This window comes from Vulpes vulpes, chromosome 12 (assembly GCF_048418805.1).
Source record: "Vulpes vulpes isolate BD-2025 chromosome 12, VulVul3, whole genome shotgun sequence".
Lineage (NCBI taxonomy): Eukaryota > Metazoa > Chordata > Mammalia > Carnivora > Canidae > Vulpes > Vulpes vulpes.
Window position 1 is genome coordinate 75,891,652 of NC_132791.1, and position 14,827 is coordinate 75,906,478.

At 38.8% G+C, this 14,827-nt stretch overlaps 1 protein-coding gene across 1 annotated transcript in view; it reads left to right on the forward strand.

Moving 5' to 3' along the window:
• Positions 1-14,827, forward strand: part of H1-5 (H1.5 linker histone, cluster member) — a 291,143-nt gene that overhangs the window by 203,601 nt on the left and 72,715 nt on the right. The window lies entirely within an intron of this gene.

The window sequence follows — 14,827 nt, forward strand, 5'->3', positions numbered from 1 at the left end:
ATCTTAGTATAGAGTGGTCCCTGGGGGGCTCAGTCAGTTAAGCGTCAGACTCTTGATTGCAACTCAGGTCATGATCTCAGAGTCATGGGATCGATCCCTGGACCTTCCTTCCTTGGGCTCCTTACTGGGCATGGAGCCTGCTTAAGATTTTCTCTCTCTCCCTCTGTCCCTCATCACCCCTTCCCCACTTGTATGAGCTCACTCGCTCTCTCTTTCAAAAAAAGAGTGTAGCTATACTCCCTCAAAGTGGAATGACTGGTAAAATGGTAGAATGGAAGTGCTGAATATTTGATTTAGGATTTCAATAAGTATTAAGTCATTATTTGCTCTGAGGAGTACGGTACTTAGAAGTTTTTCAGACTCATGGCTGTGATTATTTACCAACAGTTTGCATCACTCTTTTCAGGTTTGCAAGATGTAAAAATTGCTTTCAAAATCTCATTATTTTACAAGGAAATAAAATTATCTACTTTTTCTTTTGTTAACAGAGAAGCATTGTGTGTAAACGATGGATAGGAAAAGTGGCTTGTATCTCTGCATCAGAGAACCAGGCTTGCTGTTAGGTAAAACCTTTCTTAACATTGTCTTATTAATACTGGGAAATCTAGAGTCCTATCCATAATCAACATGGTAGATGTGATCAAGCAAAATCTTAGGAAGAAGATGACCTTGTTACTATATATAGCTATAACTCTGATTACATTGTATTCACTGGAGAATGACCCTAGCATATCTTCTACCCCTCTACCCAATCCTATCCCCAACCTCTGTGATAGAATTATGTTTTGTATTATCAGGATATATTTTAACTCTGGGACTGGGTAACTTCTCTGAAGTTGGCAATGCTTCCTCTAAGGATGAGAAAGATAGACATAAACAATTGCCAGAACTCAATCCCAATGGAACTAATATCCAATTTTTTTTGATAGCCTCTTCTCTTATTCACTTTGTTCTCACAAAGAACTCACCTTCCAGAAAGCCTACATTGATTATTTTATTTATGTGTCTCTTACAATCCCATAAAACTGAAAGATATATCTTCTATTCTAGTACACTTCCAGTTATTAGGCAGTGGTTTCATGTGTTAGGATGAGTGTATTGTTATAATGTAAGTTAACCAAAGGGAAGTCTCATTCTGACATGTTTGCACATTTTCCTAAGCAGTTAGTAAGAAGTGATGGAGTTATGACTCATTAAAAGGGACTGCATTATATCTCTCAGGTGCATCAGGGCGTAAAATACGGCCCCACTGCTCTAAGAACACTTTATCATAATTAAATCATGAGTTGACCTGTTTTTCCAACAGCATTAAGGTTGTGTACACTAAAACTTTGGCAGTGATTGGAAGTTGTAGGATTGTCAAGGTCATCACTCCAGAGGATGCAAGAAGCATCCCCAGTGGTCATGAATGGATAGGATAACATGTAGGTGGATACACAATCCACTGATTAGATGACTGACAACCAACATTTAGAATCCAGCCAGCAATGGGGGCTCTTCTTCCACCTTCTGTAAATGGAAATTTAAAACATGTAATAGTTAAGAAAGAACATATATGTATATACAACTGAACGGGGTGGGGGGGGGTACTAAACTGATAATAATGAAAGTCTCTAGAAGGGAAATTGGGTTAAAAACTGGCTTTCTCTGTAATGTTTTATTTCTTTAAAAATAGCTGGAAAGAAATATGACTATAAGGAATAGTGATTAATTGTGAATGATGAAGTATGTGTATTTCTTCTACTAGTCCTTGCAAATTTCTATGTATTTAAAATTTCACAAATTATGAGAAAAAATAAAATAACAGCATGAATTACAAATCATTTAAATATTAATGCAGCTAATATATGGACCGCCTGAGCTAGGCACTAATGCTAATCACTTGACATTGTTTACCTCATCTTATTCTCAACACAGCTTCAAGAAGTTAGCAAGTTCATTATTCAACGTTACAGATTAAGCCACAGAGGCCAGGAGGGTGACAAAACAAGCTGCTCCAGATGACACAGCTCGTGCATGGAGCCACCAGAACCCCGGTGGTTTCACATGGGAAATCATGCCATTAATCTGGGCTCTAACTGTAGAGGTAGGCAACACAAAATTATGTCAAATCTGTCTATGAAAAAACTAAATAAGTTGTAAAATTGAGTGTGTAACTCAATTTTTTTTGGTTTGTTGCACAAAGTTTAATATAAAAAGTTTCATTGCTCATAAATTGAATAAGGTTGTCAAGGTATTACAGGCAAAATATAGACAAACAAGGCAATTTTTATTCAGAAAATGAGGAATAGTATTAAAAATGCCTGCCAAGATGTGTTAATACTGCATATACTGGGCACAGAAACTGTCAGAATGAGCCTCTGCCTGGTGTCCTCTGTCCCTACTGGAAGGGAACGCAGGTGCCTGTGGTTGACACTGCCTGTCCCATAGCATGATTAACATACTCAGCACTGTCCCTATGTCTGTGTAAATGTATACATCTGTATGTACGTGTATGAATGTCAACTATAAAATGGAGTACAAACTCAAGTTATTTTTTTTGTCTTGTTTCTCAAATCAACCAAACGACCCACAAAGCATGACATTATTCAATTAGGATTATTCTCATGAATTTTTCATTCTGATTCAAAGCTTTTTCGGTGGCTAAACCCTCCATTCATTGTCTGCCTTTATCACATCAATATTCAATGACATCTTTTTTCCCCCAAACTTTCCCTGTGTGAGGACTGCATTCCTACATTTCTGAACTTTAAATAACTAATGGCTGAGTCCTGTTTGCCAAGATTATTCTTTTACATGATATGTGTATCTGTTCTTATTCAAACCTAGAAGAATGGCTTCTAAATACGCAGCCATGATAGTTTTCTCCCAAGAGCTATATGCATTAATTATTTAATTGTATGATGATTTAATTGTATCACTTGTTGCATTTAAGTAAGTTTCCATCGTTATGGGAAACAAGATGAATTTGTATATCTTCTGTGACTTCTGGATCCTTGACCAGATAATTTCAATTTCATAAGATTTTTAAAAATTGAACCAAATAATGCCCAATATCAACTGTTACCTAATTTGTTTATAAGGAGTCAGAGAATAGGGATTCATTGCTTATATTGTTTGGAGGGATAAATGGGCATGTCTCAGGGTTAAAAGAAGTGTTGGCACTTCATAGCTAGACAAGCTGCTTGTTCTGTGCCAAATGGAAGAGGAGGTAAATGCAAAGGACAAAAGCCCAGAAGAACATTTTAGAAATTTCCTACATTGACTCTCCATTTGGAGTTCAAAGTTTCAGTGTTAATATTCAACACTCACAATTACTGAGAGCTCATTATTCAATAGACTCTCGTGCAATGCAGGACCATTATCAGTATTTTTAGCCTCAAGATTTTTTAATTCAGTAGATTCGACTACTTTAAGGGTAAAAACTCCATTAGCTCTCTTTAGCTTCCTCATAGAATGAGTGAGGTTAAACCACAATCTTTAAGATTTGATCAAGTCTATGTAAAATATATAGACATTTATGCTGTGAATATTGGCATAATAACTCAAATTGCATGTGATTCAGTTGTAGTCTAAGGTGAAAAAAATAAACCAGACGACTAGCTGGAGGCCAAGGTCACATTTCTTCCTGTACAGGATCATGAACTTACCAAATTTGGCTGCAGCCTCAAAAATGCCCTGTCCATGTTTCCTTGTCTTTCTTGGGACTTCACTTGGAAGACCAAGTGGGATGACCAGAGTGAAAATGAGAAGGAAAGATAGATGACATTTAGGAAATCTACAGGAAAGGGAAGCAGATAAAGAGGTAAGACTCAAGCAGCAGGGAATCCTGATGGACCAAGAGAGGATGTGGATGAGCACACAGTCGTTATGCCACCTGAAGGCCCCCCAAATCCACATCCCCCCTCCCACCCAGATAAGGAGTACCTTGAAAGGAACTGGCTTGTCTCTGATGTACATTCGGTGTGGGAGCACTTAAAGACCAAAGGATTCAAGTTTGAAAAGGAAGAACTTACAGGTTTCAGAGTTGTTATAGGATTGGATACTTCCTTTTCTGCCTTACACTATGGAGTTAAACTTTCTTAAAAAAAAAAATCTCTTAACCAATTACCTCTAACAAGGGTTGGGAGAGTGTATGGTCTCAGAGGAAATACGCTTCCCAGTAACTCCTGCCCCCCCCCCCCCCACACACACACCAGATTCACCCAAGGGACAGACTGAGAGGGGGTATCAAGTCTTCCTTGCTGCGTCTTATGATAATAAACATGAAGGCTCAGAGAGTGACCAGTTCACACTTTATTCGGAAAGGAACCTAGAATCAGTGAAAAGATGTGCCAGGATCTATACGTGCCTCATTTGACTTTTGTGATACGTGACCCCTGCTCTTTTCTTGGTGCATGCAGTGAACAGATGTGCTACTCATAGCCCTTTACCATTTTGTTTATTCAAGATTAACTTTCTATGCAGTTATAAGGTCCATAACAATACAACTTACTTTGAGTATTTTCCATTTAAGACGGATCTATTAAGAGAAAGAAAAAAATTGTTTTTGACATGTAAAATTAACACAAAAACAAAAAAAGACCAAAAATATTAGAATAATTTCATTTCATTTTGCCTAACTTCATGTAAAATTATTAAAATATCTCAAGAAAGTTACTATTTGACTGACAAATGATTTAACCAGAATCATTAGACTAAATAGGTTTTGGTTTTTAAAAAAGACAAAAAATAGTAGTACGCATGTGCCATTTCAGATCCCTTTCCTATCTGTTACAGTCACAAGGTGAACAATATAGAAACAACTGCATTTCTATATTTAGCTGTCAAAGACTTCAAAGGAAGAAATTTTAATTGATCCACATGAGATACTGCATATATGTACTTTGTACATTTAAAATAGCACTTATATTTTAATAACCATTACTATTAATATCTTATGGCTGACTATAGCCATCAATCACTTCTGAACACTCTGTCAAGTAGAAACAGAATGTAACTGGTCATTACCATGTCAAATACTATGTTTTAAATAAAAACTTTATTAAAGTCATATAGTATAATCTTAATACTTTTGTCAGTAGAGATGGAATATGTTAGCTAGAAACAATGATAGCATTATCATCTTCATTAATTTATAAACAAAGGGCATACAGTGATTTTTTTTCTGTTAACAAATATTGAAATGCCTAGAGAAGCAATCAAATCTAATCAATATTAATTCTATATTTGAGCAAACTTCTTGGCACAGTCAGATGAACCATCCCCTGAGAGTTGCTTCTTAGTCTCAGATTCAGTTACTAGTTTGTACTACCATCTCAGTCAAAGACTGTCTCATGGAAACTGGGGAGAAGTATCTAGAGAATTTGATGCTGTCAAGAATTTCTTACCCGAAATAATGAGTACCTCTGAGAAATGAAGGAGATGAGATCCTCAAAGGGTACTTAACTCCATGGGGGATGTGAAATTGTTAACATTTTAGAAACAACCTTTAAATTTTTTTGCCACCTCACTTTTTTTTTTCAAGTATACCCCTTTTTTAAAAAAGATTTTTATTTATTTATTCATAAGAATACACAGAGAGGAGAGAGAGAGGCAGAGGGAGAAGCAGGGTCCATGCAGGGAGCCCAACATAGGACTTGATCCCAGGACTCCAAGATCACACCCTGAGCTGTAGGCAGCACTAAACCGCTGAGCCACCAGGGCTGCCCTGCCACCTCACTTCTATTCCTTTACCTCACATCTGGCCAATCACCACCTTTAACCATTACAAATACATTTCAATTTGTAGCTGACAGAAATGTTGTAGTTAAGGAAAGCCTTTTTCTATGAGATAAAATAATACAATCCAAGCATTATAAAAGACTAGAAGAGATGCTTCCCAGCATATTACCGTATGATGTAATATGTTCTAATATGACACCACAGAAAAAAGACTATAAATCTATGTCAGTCATTTCCACCAAATGCAAGTACCTTTTTAAAAGTAATCTCTATACCCAACATGGGCCTTGAACTGATCACCCCAAGATTAAGAGTCACATGCTCTTCCGACTGAGCCAGCCAGATATCCCCCACCAAATGAATTACCTTTAAACAAATCTCTTACTGTAACTGAATCTAACTTATTGTCACTGTAGGTTTTGTGGAAGCAAACAACAGATTATTTATAAAACTTTTATCATATGTATTCATAAAATTTGATGTTGAGTATCCATCACTTTTTGAACTTTATTTCTCAAGTCTGTTTTTCTTGCTTTTTGCCTCATTGTGGTTTGTCTTAAAAGTCTTAAAACATCACTGTTTTCCTGAGCCATCTCTTTCCCTGAATGCTCATATTCCTTAATTTTTTAAAAGATTTTATTTACTTATTAATTAATGAGAGACACAGAGACATAGGTAGAGGGAGAAGCAGGACTCGATCCTAGGACCCTGGGATCATGCCCTGAGCCAAAGGCAACATTCAGCTACTGAGCCACCCAGGCATCCCTCCTTAAGTTTTTAAGACTACCCATATCATCTTTCTTTCACCCTTTGGTCTTCTTTTCTTTTTTCCTCTTCTCTGGCCCTTGCCAGTAGATCATTAACTCTTATCTGATCTGCCACAAGAGCCTGTTCATTAATTACTCTGTAGAGTCTCGCTACTTAAAATTATTTTTCACTTTGCTACAAAAGGAGCCTTTCCAAAATATGGGTGTTATCATGCCAGTGCTTAAAGTCCTGAAGTGATTCTTATTGCCTATGGAAATACACATAAATTCCTTACTATTAATGTTGATTCTGGACCAGCATCCATTTCCAGCTCCATCTACAAGCTTTTCCATTTATTTTACACTTCAGATGCATTAAGCTACTCACTATTTTCCTTAAACAATGACAAACCGAATCATCTCCGGAAAATAACTTGGAACAAAGAGGAAGGAGAATAGCCTTTAGAGACGGAATGGCTCAAACTCTAGCTCAGAAACAAATTGATGCCTGCTTAAAAACTAGAAACTTCACTCACTATCACTGGGGAGAAAAATCACTTTGAAGAGTCTCTGTGAAAGTTAAATAAAGTGAGAATATTTTTTTGTTTGTTTTAGTTCATGAGAGATACACAGAGAGAGGCAGAGACATAGGCAGAGGGAGAAACAGGCTCCCTCCTGGGAGCCTGATGCAGAACTCAATCCCAGGACCCCGGAATCACAACCTGGGCCAAAGGCAGATAGATGCTCAACCACTGAGCCACCCAGGTGCCCCTAAGGTGAGAAATATTAAATATTTAGTGTTGTCCCTGACATAAAGTAGATCTTTGATAATGGTGTGACTATATGTCTCCTTGCTTATGATGCTCTTTCATATGGGAATGTTAATTCTATTAAATACAATACTAGGGCAGCCCTGGTGGCTCAGAGGTTTAGCGCCGCCTTCAGCCCAGGGTGTGGTCCTGGAGACCAGGCATTGAGTCCCATGTCAGGCTCCCTGCATGGAGCCTGCTTCTCCCTCTGCCTGTGTCTCTGCCTCTCTCTCTCTCTCTCTCTCTCTTTTTCTCTCTCTGTCTCTCATGAATAAATAAATAAAATCTTTTAAAAAATACTAAAATCATCAAAGCTAGTTGAAATATACTCCTAGAAAATATTCTTATTGCTTTTTTTTAAAACTTTTTTTTTTAATCTGGGTTCTGGAAGCTCTTTATTTTCGATTCTATTAAATGTGTACTGCACTTACTACACTCTATATTGGATTTTAGTTTATTTTAAAGAAAGCCTAAAGAGGCAGATTATTAAAGAGTAACTTCTTGGTTAAGAGGATAAAATAGAAAATTTAGAGTTTAGAAAAATGAAAGAATTGAGATGCTTATTGTGGTTGTGTATAAGGGGACATGGTAGGAGAAGTAGAAGACAGTAAAGTAGGAGGAAAAAGGACACTTCACCTGATCTACTTAAAAGATATCACAAGAAACTCCTTTGATGGAAAATCACATCATCTAATGCCTTTTTGTGCATTTGCACAAAGTTGAATATACAATAAAAATTACTAGACATGAAAAGAGGCAAGATCATATAATCAGTAATCAAGATTATTTTTAAAAGTCCATAGAAAGAGATAGCTAGATAATCCAGATCATGAAATTAGTAGATGAATATTTTAACACAATTGTGATTAGTTTGTTGAAAACTATGGACCAAAAAAAGCACTCTAAGGCAGCCCTGGTGGCTTAGCTGTTTAGCGCCATGTTCAGCTCAGGGTGTGATCCTGGAGACCCGGGATGGAGTCCCCTGCCAGACTCCTCCCTGCATGGAGCCTGTTTCTCCCTCTGCCTGTGTCTCTGCCTCTCTCTCTCTGTGTCACTCATGAATAAATAAACAAAACCTTAAAAAAAAAAAAAAGTACTCTGAAGACTTTCACCAGAGACTAGAAATGTAAAAAAGAATAGAATGTACATTCTAGAAATGAATAGTAAAATAACTGAAAAAACTCAGAATTTAACATCATAACAGAGAAGCATTGACTAAAAGTAGAAAAAAAAGTCAACAATAACTATAATAGCAACAAGGAACAAGATGGGAACAAATTATGGATATAATCACATACAAGTCATACACAAATGGTTTAAGATGCAAATTAGGGTATTAGAAAGAGGAGTGAGAAAGAATGGGACAGAAGCAAAATACAAAGAGATAATTTGCTTAGAACTTTCTAAAACCAATAAAAAAATATGAACTAATATATTCGAGAATTTCAGACACTCTATAAAAGATAAACTAAAAAGATAAAACTGCATAAAGCTTTATTTTCTTAGGGGCACCCGAGTGGCTCAGTGGTTGAGCATCTGTCTCTGGCTGAGGTTGTGATCTTGAGGTCTTGGGATCGGGTCCCCCAGGGAGCCTGCTTCTCCCTCTGCCTATGTCTCTGTCTCTCTGTCTGTGTCTCTCATTAATAAATAAATAAAATATTTAAGGAAAAAAAAAGCTGTATTTTCCTAGACATGCTACCATAAGCATGAATCATGAAAGGAAAAAATCAATAAATTGGATGTCATTGAGATTGGAAACACTTGCTTTGTAAAAGTCCTTGTTAAGAGCGTGAAAGACTGGGCAGCCCCGGTGGCTTGGCAGTTTAGCGCCCGCCATCAGCCTGGGGTGTGATCCTGGAGACCCAGAATGGAGTCCACAGTGGGCTTCTGGCATGGAGCCTGCTTAAGCACTCTCTCTGCCTGTGTCTCTGCCGTTCTCTCTCTCTCTCTCTAAAAAAAAAAAAAAAAAAAAAAAAAAAGCATAAAAGACTACCTATAGACAGGAAGAAAATATTTGCAAACCATATATCTGACAAAAGACTCATAACTAGAATATACAAAGAACCCTCAAAACTAAACTGTAAAAAAACAAATAATACAACTTGAAAATGGGTGAAAAATATAACTGACATTTCACCACAGAGGAAATAAGGATGGTGAATAAGTGCATGAAATTATGTTTAATATCACTAGCCATTTAGGGAAATGCCTTGAAGTCCTGTTAGATGATAAGACGATTGAGGTTCCTATGGTTTATAGCTATGGTATGGAGCTTGAGAGCTGAGTGAGGAAACTGGTAAAGGTATACCCTACTCCTTCTCTGTTGGTGTTATTAGTTCACTGAAATGAGCTTTAGAACAAATAGTCACATTAGTAGGTACATGCCAGGAACCAGAAGCTGGATTCTTTCTTATAATAAAAAGGCCGAAACTTTAAGACCAATTGCAATAAAAATCACTCTGCGATTAAGCTTAAAATAATCCATTTCTTTCACTGGACTCATTTGTCTATGCATAGGCCAAGCAAAAAATGTAAATACGGTCCAATACAATCTTTCTTGTCTTTAATAGAAGCACTATTCTCTGAAATCCTCCCAGAAAGTGATATTAATTTTGAGTAACAATATTTTCAACAGTAAATAATTCCTGGGACCTCCCTGTTGCCCTTCCAGCCATAGTGGTTGTTGCTCTGTGGATCAAGGAATCAGTGTGGAGATTGTTTCAGTTGTCGAGTACTTGTGGTCCACACATCCAGAATCAGGAAAAATGACTACAAACTGGATTTGTGGGCCCCCTGGATCCATAAGATACACCTAAATGAAAACAGTATATATCATTAACTGCTTCAAATCTCAACACTCGGTGATTGACTAAGTAATCAGAGTCTCCAGGGAGAAAAAAGATTAGCTCAGAGCTAAGATCCAATAATCCTAGAAAAGGGGAATTCCTTTCCCAAGTACACCATTATTAAGATAAATGGTTGGAGGTACCATTGGAGAAATACAGAAGAAGTACTCATAGTTCAGATTTGTGGTCTTATAGGAGATTTTTGCAGGATGCTGGCATCCTTATCAGTGTAATTCTCAATGCCAATTCTTACTTCCATGATACATATAATGTCTTCTGGGCCATCTCACATTAAGGAAGTGAGTGATCCAACTGCACAAGATAAATCCATTTGTATTCTAATGAATTTCTACCAAATTAAATGTACTTACTGTAGTATGACTTAGGTCAAATTTTAAAATAAGTAAGCATAAAACATTCTCAGTTATTCAAACTAGAAGATAAACTTCAAATCTATTATTAAATCCAGAGTGTTATAATCACCTCAATGTAAAATATTGTTCCTCTCCGGTCCATCACCCTCAGAAACTATTCCCACACATAGTTGCTAAGTTTCTAATAATAAAAATTAAAGCAACTTCCTGCAGTTCTTTTTTTTTTTTTCCTCCTGCAGTTCTTTAAGTGAAAGCCATTACTCCCAAGGTTTCACTTACAATTGCTTCCTCAAGACACACTGATCTGATTCTTGGCAATGAGGGGATTTAAGAGTAGGGAACTAGAATTGTCATCCTTGAGAGCAGCCCCGGTGGCCCAGCGGTTTAGCGCCACCTTTGGCCTGGGGTGTGATCCTGGAGACTCCCTATCCAGTCTCACGTCAGGGTCCCTGCATGGAGCCCGCTTCTCCCTCTGCCTGTGTCTCTGCCTCTCTCTCTATCTGTCAAATAAAGAAAATCTTTAAAAAAGGAAAGAAAGAAAGAAATGTCATCCTCTTGCAATTGCTTCAGTTGAGATCTGCTCAACTGACTGCTTCATTAGAGAAGAAAGGAGAACCTATTTCTGCCCTGGATTTTAAGGGTTTAGATACACAGAATCATCTGAAACCACAAAACTGTCTCTTTCCAATTATCAGGGGCCCCATTATTTCCAAATAATCTCTAATGTTTCATTTAAAATATATCATGTAGGGCTCTGAACTGTGTTTACTCACATCACTTCTAGTAGCACGAACTTCTACTTCTCTAACTCTGACACCACTAGATGCCCAATAATTCAAATCAGATCTGATGCTAACAACACCAAATTAGCATCAGACTCCACGGGTTAAGGGGTTTAGTCCCCCAAGGCCACTCCCACTTCAGACACAAATAAAGATGGGGGCCGCCTGTAACTTCTGACCAATTGGCTTTATTATTTTTATTTTTATTAAAGATTTTTTATTTGTTCATAGAGACAGAGAGAGAGAGGAGGAGGAGGAGGAGAGAGAGAGAGAGAGAGAGAGAGGCAAAGACACAGGCAGAGGGAGAAGCAAGGTCCCTGCAGGGAGCCTGACATGGGACTGGATCCTAAGTCTCAAGGATCACACCCTGGGCTGCAGGCGACGCTAAACCACTGCGCCACCGGGGCAGTTCCTCAATTGGCTTTAAATTCAGGAGTTCCCACAACCCCCTCCACAGGTTTGATGATTTGCTAGAATGGTTCACAGAACTCAGAAAAGCAGCTTATCTACAATGACCGGTTTATAATGGACACAACTCAGGAACGATCCACTGGAAGAGATGTAGATGATGGAGTTTTGGAATGGGTGAGGTTGGTGGGGTGAGGTCCAGAACTGACAGCTAAGAAACAATTCTTGAGATGTCTTTGGTGCAAAATGGTGGTTTTATTAAAGTGATAGGGAAACAGAAGACTAGCTGAGGATAAAACACATTGATAAGTCCTTGAAACAGGGAAAGGATCATTTCTCTATGGACTCAACTGCCTCTATGTTCATACTTTGCTAAGGGCAGAAGGCAATCTTAACCCAATCCCCAGGAGCCCCAGGAGCCTGTAAGTCTATGTGTACATATAAAAATTCCTTTAGAGATTCCTTTATCTCTATACCCCAAGGTACAAGTTGGCGAACACTCCCCAACACATGGCCCACCGATACACATCTGAAGGGTCTCATGATTCAGGATTTATTAGATGGTAATAAGTGATCTTTTCCCAACAATAGCTAGCCCCATCAAGGGCCCAGAAATCTTGCTTCCAAAATTCCTAAAAGAGTATGCTATTCCCAAACCTCTCCCCACTCCCAGGTGTGTGTATGTATATATATATATAAAACCAGCCACCCCTCAGCGGCTCTACCTGCTCACGGGTTCTGTCCTCCTGCTTTAATAAAATAACCATTTTGCACCACATCTCAGGAATTCTTTCTTGGTCATGGGTTCCAGACCTCACCCCACCAAACCTCACCAATATTCCAAAACTTAATCAAAAGCACAAGGACAGGATCTGTTGGGCAGAGAGAGCTGCTGCTGCCCTAGGCTTGTGAGATGTGGCTGATTATATATACCTGGGAGCTGGAGGAGATAACGAAAGGGGAGGTTTTCTTCTTCTTCTTCTTCTTCTTCTTCTTCTTCTTCTTCTTCTTCTTCTTCTTCTTTTCTTCAATATTTTATTCATTTATTCATGAGAGACAGAAAGAGAGGCAGAGACATAGGCAAAGGGAGAAGCAGGCTCCTCAAGGGGAGCCTGATGTGGGATTCGATCCCGGGACCCCAGGATCATGACCTGAGCTGAAGACAGACGTTCACCCACCTAATGAGCCACCCAGGTGCCCATTTTTTTTAAAATTGAAGTTCAATTTGCTAACATACAGTATAACACCCAAGGCTCATCCTATCAAGTGCTCTCCTCAGTGCCAGTCACCCAGTTACCCCATCCCCCACCCATCTACCCTTCCGCAACCTTTTGTTTGTTTCCCAGAGTTAGGAGTATATCAAGGTTTGTCTCCCTCTCTAATTTTTCCCACTCAATTCCCCTCCTTTCCCTTATCGGAAAAGGGAGGTTTTCTAAAGGACTTTCATATGCTAAAGAGGAACTACAAGATACTGGAGGCCTTGCCATTGTCTGAGTGAAGGTTGTTTTTCCCTCTAGCGAGGCATCAACCTTAAGACAGTTGGGAGTTCCCTGGAGGAATGTCACCTGTATCCCACTCAGGAGTCAGGGGAGAGGGGGGACGTTGCAGGGTGTCAACTTGTGCTCTGTCCTTAGTTAGCATTCTCTCTCATCTAGTATCTGACCTTCAAAGATATGGTGACCTAATTGTGGTTATCTAATTTGGGCCACAACCTGTAAAGACTGGGAAACATTAGAGAATGGGAAGTAGGTATGATGTGAAATGTTGGGGTTTGGGAGCGAACAGTCAAGAAAGAATTCATGAGATGTCTTTGGTGCAAAAATGTGGTTCTATTAAAGCATGGGGACAGTACCCATGACAGGGAGAGCTACCCTGGGGTCATGAGGAGTGGCCCATTATAAACTTTCAAGTTGGGAAGGGGTTAGGAATAGTGTAAGCCTCCCAGGTATTTTGGAAACAAGGTTGCCAGGACCTTGAGGGGCCTAGCTATTGTTAGTGAAACGAGAGCTCTTGGTTCTTGTCTCACGGAGTTGAAGAATGAATCTCTCGGACAAAGGAGAGTGAGCAAAGCAATACAAGTTTATTAAGCAAGGGTAGAGAGAAAGCTCTCAGAAGTGAGAGGGGTTCTGATAGGGTTGCCACTGCGGGCTTGTAGGGTTGGTCTTTTATTGAAAGCCTAACCAGGGAACCTAAATCTTTTTAACATATCCATTGATATCACCATTGAGTAAGGACTAGTGATAACATCGCTAATGTCTTACTTCCTTTTTAGGGTCTGGTAATTCTTTGTTGGTCACAAATAGCTGTTATAACAAGACCCCACCTCTGGCACCTGGGACACGATGGTCTGGTTTATTTATCTCTGGTTTACTTTCATCTCCACATTTTTTGGATTTTTTTGTGAGCCTGATTCCATGGCCCCTTGAGCCAGCCTAGCCCCATTTATCCCTAACTCATTAGAAATGGTCATTTATTACCGTCTAATAAAACCTTAGGCATGAGACCCTCTAGATGTACATCAGTGGGTCATATGCTTGGGGGATGACTGCCAGTATGTATTCTGCAGTGTAGAGAGAAAGGAAGTTTCCAAAGGAATTTGTATATGCTAATTTTTATATGGGCAGACTTACTGGATACTGGGGGTCAGGCCAAGATTGTCTTTTGCTTTTAGCAAAGTATTAACATTGAGGCAGTTGAATCTGTAGAGGAATGTCACTCTGCCTTTTTCAAGAACTTGGCTATGGGCTATAGGTAGTAAGGAAATTTCATAATTTCTCTTCTACCTTTGCTTCCCACATCAGAGGACTAGAACTTTTTTTTCAATAAAAGATTGTCCTACACCAATCTTTTATTTCTTGTCATTGTAGGGCTAAATATAAGTTGCCTCAGAGAATGATCCTGTGGGTTTCTGAGTCAAATTCTAAATCAAGTTCATAGGCCTTTGTTGTGCCCAAGATTGCGAATCTGAGAAACCACCAAGGAGCCGACACCGATGCAAACACACCAGGGTTTATTTACAAGCTCGAGCTTGGGTCCAAGTATACCCGACACAGTGGAGCAGGGACTTGGACCCCGAAGTGGGTTACAGCTGTTTTTTTTTTTTTTATAGGCTAGTCTAGGGGATTTTCAGAAGGGGTG